Genomic DNA, 8,975 nt, shown 5'->3' on the forward strand with positions numbered 1-8,975 from the left:
AGATTTTAGATTTTAGGGGAAATGATTTAAATACAAGCAGTGAAAAACCAAATTTAATACCGAACGATACCAGCCCCATTGATACAGCCAACAATGAGAATGAGATCATAAGTACTAAACCAACATTTGTACATACTTCTTTAAAACCCAAATCCAATTTTTTTCCCTGGGCAGCTAAAAGCAAATTCCTAGAATTATTTAACGATCTAGTTCAGGAGGATCTTAATGAGATTGCTGATAACAAATTCAAACCAAATCTCACACTTAAAGAAAAGGCAGCATTAAAATCATTAACCCCTTAAGGACAGAGCTTCAGAAGCTTGTCTTTCACTTAATAACAACAGCATTTTTTGCATTTTTTGCTATTTGCGTTCAACTGCAATTTGCATTTTACTAATTTATTGCACCGACACATATTATATACCGTTTTTTAAAGGACAGAAAGGGCTTTAATTTGATGTAACACATATATATATATAAATGCTTATTTATTATAAAAAAAATACAGAAATATGCAAAAAAAATGAATTTTTGTGTTTTTTTTTTACAGTTTTTGCAATAATAATGTGTACATAATTAGTGCAGATTAAGGAAAGTAATTAAAAATAAATTCATTTAGTTGTTCTGAATTACAGAATATATAATGTGTCTGGGATTTTCAGTTTTTTTTGGTAGTTACAGGTCACAAAGCACAAGGAGTAAAATAAACTTTTTATGTGGAGCGATTTTAGAATTTGGTATGTTTGTCTTGTAAGCCTAATAGCCATAAAAGAAAACAAAATTGCCACACAAAAGTATATATTTATATAAAGTAGACACCACAGGCTATTTACCTAAGGTTGTTTTGACACTTTCTACGTAGCCATTTTACCGCCAACCTCTGCTAAATATTGGAGTAAAATTGTGTTTTTTGGGGGTTTTCGCACACAAACTTATAACAAAGAACTTCTCGTGTGTATTTTGTAAAGTTGGTGTGTGCTATTCCTGTACAAAGTTTTATTATGTGTTCAGTTACTTCTGCTGAGTACAACGGTACCCCCATTGTATGTCTTTGGCACTATTTCGTGAAGCTACAGTGCCATATAGGAGACCTGTCCTTTTCAGTATTCACAGTAGAATTTTGAGAGACGGATTTAATGAGCCTATGCTTCCATTTGGGGTATTATAGTAGTTTGACTGTTCAAAAAAAAACCACAAAGGCCTACCATTTGTAAAAGTAGACACTCCAGGGTATCTCATAAGGTGCATATTGTGCCTTAACATGCCCCCATTTTTTTACCATTACATGCCAAAGTATGTGGTAAAAAATAATTTTGTGCATTTTTTACATACGGATTGCATTTTTGCTGGGCATTTTGTATATTTCATATGTGCCACTAAGTTCAAACCCCCCAAATTATGCTCAGCTAAGTCTTCTGAGTAAAAGGACACCCCCATTGTATGTCTATGGCACTATTTTGTGAAGCTACAGTGCCATATAGGAGACCAAGCCCATATCAGTTTTGACCGAACTTTGAATTTTGACGCCGGGCCTATGTGCAATTTCCAAGCATCTTTGCAGGTTTTAAATTCAAACTACCCCACAAAGGCCTACCATTTCTTAAAGACACCCCAGGGTATTTCAAAAGGCATATTTTGAACCTTAGCGTGGGATCATTTTTCCGCTAGCGTGTACCAGGTGTAGTGGTTATAAGCGTTTTTTTTCCTGCCTTTTTGACACACAAAGTGAGTTTGCACAGTATATTTTGCAAACCATATGTGTACTACCACTGTATAATACTTCATATTTTGCTCAGCTATGTCTGCTGAGTACAAAAATACCCCAGTATGTACCTTTGCCAGGTATATGTGGACATCGGAGGGGCACATTTGGGACACAGCCATTCCATTTTTTTTTTCACATTTTGAATTTTTACGCTGTGCCCATGTCCCATTTTAGAGTATTTTACCAGGCTATATAATCCAAATACCCCATAAAGCCATACCATTTCTTAAAGAAGACATCCCAGGGTATTTCAAAAGGCATATTTTGAACCTTAGCGTGGGATCATTTTTCCGCTAGCTTGTACCAGGTGTAGTGGTAATGAGCGTTATTAAATGTATTTTTTTTACTTTTTAAAACTTTTTTTACTTTTTAAAACTATTTTTTAAACTTTTGTTTTGATTATTCATTTTTTTTAAAGTTTCCTAAACTTTCGTAAAACTTTTTTTTACAGATTTAACATTTTTCTAAGCTTTTTTTTTTTTTACGTTAACCCCTAACTAGCAGTAAGCAGCACTAACAGTAAATTCCCCATTTTCCCATAACTCCCACCCACCCCAGCTAGCAAAATATTTAATTATACAATATTTAAATTAGTTAATTAAATAAATTTAACCCCTGAGGGTTAAAAAATAAATAAAAGTTAATCGTCAGGGGTTAAAAAAAAAATTAGAACAGTATAATACTGTGATCTGTATTTTGATCACTGTAGGCAGTGATCGACTGGCAGGGAAGGGGTTAATTTTTATTTGGACTGGGTAAAGGGTTTATTTTTTAAAATTTTTTACTTAAACGTTATTAAAACTTTTTTTTAACTTAATTTTTTAACTTTTTAAAGCTTATTTTTAAACTTTTTTAACGTTAACCCCTAGTTAGCGTAATACTAAATCCCCCAATTCCCCACTAACTTCCACCCTCCCCAGCTAGCTAAATTTATAATTTTAAAATATTTAAATTAATTAATAAAATAAATTGAACCCCTGAGGGTTAAAAAAAAAAAGCATTAACCCTCAGGGGTTAAAAAAAAATCAGATCTTAGTAAAATGTAATCCCTGCCAATTGATCACTGTAGTCAGTGATCAATTGGCAGGGAAGGGGTTAATTTTTTTATTAAAATGGGTTAAGGGGGGTGGGATTTTAATTTTACTATTTTTTTTTTCCACCAGGGGGCAGGATCACTGAAGATCCGTCTCCCTGCACTTCACACAGAACCAGGAAGTGCAGGGAGGCGGAGGTGAGTATAGAGAGCACATGTGCCTGCTCAGACATGCTGTCAGAGCGGGCACATGTACTGGGGCAGCCCGATCCGGTGCTCCCGGTCTGCCTCTAATGCAGAGGCAGACCGGAGCACCATTAACCCCACGATCGCCGCGATTGCGGCGATCTGGGGTTAATTTTAACGGGTGACGGACGAGGTCCGTCACTCGTCATTAACGCATTCCCCTGAGTGACGGACCTCGTCCATCACTCGTCAGTAAGGGGTTAACAGAAAACCACAATTTGGTCATAAAGGAGGCTGACAAGGGGGGCGGGATTGTTATTATGAACAAATCATACTATCTACAAGAAGCTTATAACATTCTAAACGACTCAAGTACGTATCAAATTCTGGATAAGAACCCTACTTGTGAATTTTTGGCAGAATTGAACACATTATTATCAACTGGTTTGGAAAAACAGGTGATAAACCAAGACGAATTTAAATTCATTTACAATCCCAACTGTAAAGTGGCAGTGTTCTATTTTCTGCCAAAGATTCACAAGAATATTAAGCAACCTCCAGGCCGTCCCATCATTAGCGGAATTAACTCCTTATCTTGTAATTTATCGGAATATGTGGATTTTTTCTTACAGCCATATGTGCCTTTACAAAACACCTTTATCAAAGACACAAAACACATTCTTCAGGGGTTACAATCAATACAATGGAAGTCTTCATACATTCTAGCCACTGCAGATATTACTGCCTTATATTCAAACATTCCGCATTTAAAAGGTATTGCCATAGGCGTGCGCAGCCTATTGCATTAGGGTGTGCACCCTAAAGCACAAACACACACCGCATGTATGTATATATATATTATATATATATATATATATACACACACACACACACTGCTGTTTGTGCGCTGTGTGAGGGTGCTGGTAGTGTGCTATGTGGGTGAGGGTGTTGTGTGAGGGTGTGTTAGGGTCCTGTTAGTGTGCTGTGTGAGGGTGCTGTTTGTCTGATGTGTGATATATATATATGTGTGTGTGTGGGTGCTGTGCTGTGTGAGGGTGCTGTTTGTGTCGTGTGTTTTGTGTGAGGGTGCTGTTAGTGTACTGTGTGTGAGGGTGCTGTATGTGTGCTGTATGTGTGCTGTGTGTGTGTGAGGGTGCTGTATGTGCGCTGTGTGTGTGCTGTAGTAAATATCCCCCCTCCCTTCTTACCTTATGATAGGGAGGGGAGATCCTTGCTGCCATGTGCCATCCCTGGTGGTGCAGTGTAGAGTATACTCTAGCCTGCGGGGCTAGAGTTCACTCTCGCGAGATCTGAGCGTTGCCACGGCAATGCTCAGATCTCGCGAGAGGAACCTGGCGAAGCTTCTGTCTAGAGCTCCCCGGGTCCTCTCCTGCCTCCCTCTATGCTGCTGTGGGCCGGTGAGGTAGATCTTTGATCTCCCCGCCGGCCCATGGAGGCTTAGAGCAGAGCCAGCACTCAAATAGTGCCGGCTCTGCATGAGCCTACAGGGGAGATCCGGAGATCTCTCCTGCCGGCAGGGGTCAAGTCCTGGGGAATAAAGTGTAAGAACTCTCCCAAGATTCCCACCCCCCCCCCCCCCCCAAAAAAAAAAGAATATACACTCGTGTATATATACGTGCACACACACATACGCATACACATACTCTGACACACACCCACACATACATTCACAGACACACACAAACATACTTAGACACACACACACACACACACACACACACACACACACACAGAGACACTCACAAATTATTTTTTTAATTAAAAATTGTCCACCCAGCCTCCCTACCTGGAGTGCTGGCGTGGACTTGTCCCTGGGGTCCAGTGGGTCGGGTGCCGGTCTCCATCTCAGCCGCGGCGAGGGAGCTGTGTGCTGTCTGCTTCCTCTCACCGCGCGGGCTGTCTGCTGTAGCTGGGAGCCGGAATATGACGTCATATACTGACTGAGATGGAGACCGGCGGGGGGAGAGGGGGGTGTCCATTACCTCTTGCCCTCCCCCCCATGACGGGGGGAACTCGGAGGGCATTTGGGGGTGGCAGAGTGCCTGCAGGAACGCGTGGGAACATTGTTCCCACGCGTTCCTGCAGGACTCACAGGCGTGCCGCGGGGATTAGGGTGTGCCTAGGTACACCCGGCACACCCCGTGCGCACGCCTATGGGTATTGCCTGTATTTAAAAATATCCTTGAGCTGCAACAGGATTTACAGGATGTGCAGATTGACTTTTTGGTTAATTGTATTCAATTCGTTCTTACAAAGAATTTTTTCTGGTTTAATGAACATTTTTTTCTCCAAAGATGTGGCGTCGCCATGGGTACCAAATTTGCCCCCAGTTTTGCCAATTTGTATGTGTCCCATTGGAAACAGCAACACATCAAATTGGGTCATCAGAACGGGGGCGGTTTGGTCCTATGGCGACGCTTCATCGATGATGTGTTAATCATCTGGGATGGCACAAAGGAGGATCTGGATCTATTTGAGTCAAGTCAACAATAATGATTATAATTTAAAATTCACTCACGAGTCTAATACTTCTACTATTAATTTTCTAGACTTAACTATAAATGTAGAAAAAAAACAGTTAAAAACAAAAACCTACTTTAAGCCCACGGACTGCAATACAGCCATAGAATACTCAAGCAGTCACCACCGTCCTTGGCTTTCCAATATTCCTAAAAGCCAGTTAACCAGGCTTAGAAGAAATTGTACAGACAATCAGGTTTTTCTTGAACAATCCACAATTATAAAACAAAGATACGCAGATAAAGGCTATGACATTAAAAATATGGAAAAGACAGAGATTGAGATATTAAACACTGAGAGAGCTGTATTTCTGGAGGAAAAAAATATAAGTATAAACGAAAATATTAAGGAAGATGACCACATAACAGTTCAACAAATAATCAGAAATTGTTCTATATATAAAAATAAAATAAAACCAAAGATACGAACAATAAATTTGAATTTGCTTTTATAACTCAGTTCAATTCTAAAGCAAAACAGATAGAAAAAGTACTTAAAAGACATTGGTACATCCTGAAAAGAGATGATATCCTAAAACATGTAATACCTGATTCTCCATTGGTTATTTATAAAAAATCCACTAACCTTAAAAATAAATTGGCACCCAGTTTACTACCCAATACACCGCCCTGTAATAATTTTTTAAAAGCTCCGATACAGGGTTTTTTTAGTTGTGGCCACTGCTCGACTTGCAAATACCAAAAAAGAAAAATTAAAGATTTTGTGGGTACTTATACTAAAAAAAACATATACTATCCAAAAACATATTCATTGTTCTTCTTCCTTTGTCATTTATCTGCTGCAGTGTGGCTGTGGGGCCCAATATGTTGGCCGTACATCCAGAAAACTGCATACTAGAATTCTGGAACATTTCAACAATATAAAGATAAATAAACTCGATCATAGTGTTCCAAAACACTGTAACTCATGCCCTCTGTTTTGTTGGAATTCTTTCCAGGCTTTTGGAATTGACTCTGTACAGTTAGGATGGAGAGGAGGAGACAAAATGCAGGAGTTAGTTAAAAAAGAAGCCTCCTGGATTTTTAACCTCAAAACTTTAGATTTGGGATTAAATCAGGAAATTGACCTACAAGGGCTTATTTGATGTTTCTTTGTATTTTTCATTATCAATCATGTATGTGTATTCATATGTGTACAATTCAATAGATCTTTTATGGGAGTATGTTGGGCTATAATGGAGCCTTTTTTCATATTGTTTGATTAAGTAAAGATATTTTATACTTGGTACATACTATTCTTTCCAATGTATGGTTGTATTTAGATATAAGTATGCATATTTTGTTGGTGTGATGCAACAGAACAGCATATGTTTGATGGATTAGCTGTTTAACTGTATAATATTTTTATAGTCATACCATTCTGGAGTTTGGTTTTGATATCTGTTTCTATATTTACCAATCTTCCTTTTATCTTTATTTTTATTTTTATATGCCCCTTACTGTACATTGAGGGTTCTGGTGACATCACATCAGCATTATTATATATATTTTTAATTTTCAGTATCAGACTCTCAGGCGTTTTTCGCCTTATGTTTTGTGTCCCTCGCAGGTTGCGGTACTCTCTGTGTACGCATGCGCGTATCACACGCATGCGTCCTCATACCCGGAAACACTAGACAAGAACTCCGGACATTCGGCGCCTTTTCAAAAGATGGAACGCACGCAAAATTATCAGCTGTCCGAGATGAACTGGATAATTTACAAGATATAAATACTCGCAAGGAATAATTCATAAGAATCCCTGAAGAAGTCCAGCATTCTAACGGACGAAACGCGTTGGATTTATTCCCTGCGAACTTTTTATTCAACACTGTTTATTTTATGTATTGTTGTATCTTAAACTATTGCTCCAAGACCCCTATTGTGGAACTTTGGATTCTCAGCACCAGGAGGTCCAGAACTATTTGGAGATATGCTGTTTTTTTTACTACTGAAGTGTAAGTGCGACCAATAAAATGTGTTATACTATTTTATAACGTGCTTCACCATATTTTGATTCTTTTATCTTGCATATCTGGTTGGAAGGAACTGCATCTTATTCTCATCAAAGTACCCCTGAGTGGGTGAAAGGCTTGATTCTCTCATTTGTTTGTGAGTGCATCCATATCACATTTATCTACATTTTTAATTTAAACTATTTTACGCTATGTTAGCTATTTGATTTGTTTACACAGAGCATATGCTTGGAGAATCTACCACTATACAGGTCATTCTATTTGTATATTATATATCTTTACGTATTCTGGGTGGGTTCCACTTCTTTATATATGTTCATAGTAATACCTGGATGTTTTCCTTGCAGTATGGAGCAGTCTCTGCGTTTCTCGGTGAGGCGGAGGAACGTGCCCTCATCTAAAGTGTTCTTGTGATCTCTTTCTAATTCTGCTATTTGTTTCGTCAGGTCAGTGATGTGCGTCCTCCGGTTTCTTTTGCGGATGGTACTAGCTGCAATAAGGTGCCCTCTGATAACACATTTATGTGCCTCCCACAGCGTTAACGGTGGGGTATCTGGGTTGTCATTAATGGTGAAATATTCAGTTAAGGCGTTAGTTACCGCGGTAGTGAGCTCTAGGTCGTCTAGCAGGGATTCATTCAGTTTCCACTGTCTTTCCAGTGGTTTGTAAAGTGGAGAGCTGGTGCGTGGTCGGAATAGTCCATCAAGCCTATGTCTGCATTAGTCAGTAGGTTCAGATATTCCTGGGCTATGAATATGTAATCTATACGACTGTAGTGTGCGTGGACCGCTGAGTAGTGGGTATAGTCTTGAGCGTCTGGGCGGTACGCCCTCCAGCAGTCCACGAGCCCCGACTTGTGTAAGGATCGTTGCGCGGCACGTAGACAGTGTGTGGGGATTGCGCTCTGGCCCCTGGAGGTATCTGTGGTGTTCCATGGGTAAGTTTAAATCTCCGCCCACCACCAGCAGGCCTTCCCTGAACCTCTCAAGCTTGGTCAGAGTCCGGCTCAAGAAGATGTGTTGCTTTTTATTGGGACCATACAAGCACGCGAAGGTGTAAACGCGGTCCGCGATTGTACCTTTAAGGAAGAGATATCGTCCGTTGGGGTCTGCTAGGGTTTTTGTGAATTGGAATGGTGTCATGTGGGTGAAAAGGATCACCACCCCAGCTTTCTTGGCTTCAGTGTGGTTTGCGTAAAATCCCGATGGGAAGTGTCGACTTTCCAGTTTGGGTGCGTCCCCGCCTCTGAGGTGCGTCTCCTGCAGGAACGCCAAGCACGCTTTCGCCGTCCACAGTCGTCGGTGCAAGTGTGAGCGCTTTTCCGGTGTTTTGAGTCCCTGGACGTTATTGGACCAATATGTCAGCTGCGCTGGGGAAAAGCCCCATCTGGTTACCATCTCGGGGAGGGTGGGGGGCACCCCGTCCGCAGCGGCGCCAACAGGGAAAGAGAGTAAAGAAGAGAGAAAAAAAAATTA

This window comes from Pelobates fuscus, chromosome 3 (genome assembly GCF_036172605.1).
Source record: "Pelobates fuscus isolate aPelFus1 chromosome 3, aPelFus1.pri, whole genome shotgun sequence".
Lineage (NCBI taxonomy): Eukaryota > Metazoa > Chordata > Amphibia > Anura > Pelobatidae > Pelobates > Pelobates fuscus.